A 2,299-nucleotide genomic window follows, 5' to 3' on the forward strand; every position below is an offset into this window, starting at 1 on the left:
CTTTGATATTAATTTGAAATAACAAATTCTCTAAAAAGTGGGGGGCAGGTTGACCAGCTGATGGCATGGTAGTTAAGGTGGCTGGATTCCACATGGCTCACTACATGGTTCAAGGTGGGTACCTGGCAGCTTGAAAAATGCACTAGGTGCACGTACATGAGTGCCCAGAATCCTGAGAGGAGAAGGGGTTGCGATGGCTGTCCCCGGGAGTGCTTTCTCATTCTCCCACCCCATCTCTGGTGAGTGCATGTGCCCTATGACAAATTTAAACAATTGTGGGGACAGGGTACCCACTTTGCTTGATGATGTCCTAACTGTGAGCTAAGTCTGTCTGTTAAAGAGGGAACCCAGTGGTTAACTCGGGACTTAAGTGAATTAGTTACACATGTGAGAGTGGAACTGCACACGCGTGCTGGATTCCACACGAGCATAACCGGTGCCGGCATTTGAGAAAGCACAGGATCGTACCTGGTGCGACTCATCAGGTCTCACGGTGGCCTCTCCTTCCAGATGAGCCACCTGGTTCTGCATCACTGTGAGCGGGCTTGTGTGTCCCCCGGGACTGCAGGTACAGGGCCCGGGCTTTGAGCGCCGCAGTGTGCTGTAGGACTGGTGGAGCAGCAGCTGTCGTTGGTTCCTAGTTACAGCTGAGAGGAGACTTGTAGGCCCATACTGAAAGGGACTCAGTTGCTAGAAAATAAAACTTTCTCTTAACAAAGATACTGCCAAAGAAATGGATGTAGTTGTTAGAGCAGTTTTAGATGTTCTGGACGAGGCTGTTCCTCAGGTCTGATTTAAACCAAGACAGCTTTTTTATTCATTACTCATTTTTGCTTGGCTGGTGGCTGGATTCCACACGGCTGGGTCCAGCAGCTTGAAAAACACACCGGGAGTGTGTGTGTCCAAAATCCTGAGAGGAGAATGGAGGAGAAGGGTTGGCAGCATGGCCATCCCCCTGAGGGATGATTTCTCACTTTTCCCTGTCTCTGTCTCTCCTCCTGGTGAGCACATGTGAACTATAGCAAACAAAAAAAAATGAAAGAATAGCATATAAGTTGTTATGTGCACCAAGCAGTGGACAGATATCTACACTGCTGTAAGGTGATTCCCTCCCCCCCCCCATTTTGCAGATCAAACTGAGGTTTAGAGGAGTTTGATCACTTGTCCATGGTTACTCAGTAAGAGAGGAAACAGAGACACAAGGCTTGACATAAAGAGTTCTTTTTGGGACCAGCAGTTAGCATAATGGCTATGTCGCTGAACTCCCATGTAGACTGAGGTTCGAGTCCTGGACCCAGTGGCTTAAACTCACGCCAGGGGCGTGTGCATGCGTGCCCAAAATCCCGAGAGGAGAATGGAGGAGAAGGGATTGCGGTGTGGCCATCCCCCCCCTGGGGGGTGATTTCTTGCTTTCTATCTCTCTGTCTCTCTCTGTCTTTCTGGCAAGCGCACATGCCCTATGGCAAAAACTTCTCTCTCCAAAAAAAACCACTTTTTTTAGGGGGAGGGATTTTTGGTATAAATTGAGTATGCTCACTGGAGAGACAGAGAAAGAGAGTGAGGAAACACCCCCCAGGGGGGATGGCCACACCACAATCCCTTCTCTTCCATTTTCTTCTCATTATTTTGGGTATGCACACACATGCACCCAGCGTGAGTTTCAAGCCACCAGATCCAGGACTCTTAACTGTGACTGGCCATGTGGAGTCCAGAGCCTTAGCCACTACATCACCTGCTGGCCCCCAGAGTTCTTGTTCAGCTAGGCTACGTCCCTTGGACCATAAGGATATAGGAGACAAAAACGTACTAGAGGGACCAGCAGTTAGCGTAATGGCTATGTCGCTGGACTCCCACGTAGTCGACCGCGGTTCGAGTCCCGGACCTGGTGGCTTAAACTCACGCCGGGCACGTGTGCGTACGTGCCCAAGATCCCGAGAGGAGAATGGAGGAGAAGGGATTGCGGCATGGCAATCCCCCCTGGGGGGTGATTTCCTGCTTTCTATCTCTCTGTCTGTCTCTGTCTGTCTGGCGAGCGCACGTGCCCTATAGCAAAAACCTCTCACAAAAAACAAAACAAAACAAAAAAAAAGTACTAGAGATGGCGATACATTGAGGGGTCCGCGGGCTCCCTAAACTAGCTGTCACAAATGAAGGGAAGTTGAGCCAGCTCTTGGTTAATGCTGCTCGATCCCAAATGACCATCTGTATGTCCATTCTGAATCTGGTGGCCTGAAAAATACTGGTTGTGGGGCTGTCAGGTGGCGTGGTGGTTAAGGACGCTGGGCTCCCCCCTGGCCAA

The sequence above is a fragment of the Tupaia chinensis genome, unplaced genomic scaffold, assembly GCF_000334495.1.
Source record: "Tupaia chinensis unplaced genomic scaffold, TupChi_1.0 Scaffold000216_1, whole genome shotgun sequence".
NCBI classification, from domain to species: Eukaryota; Metazoa; Chordata; class Mammalia; order Scandentia; family Tupaiidae; genus Tupaia; species Tupaia belangeri.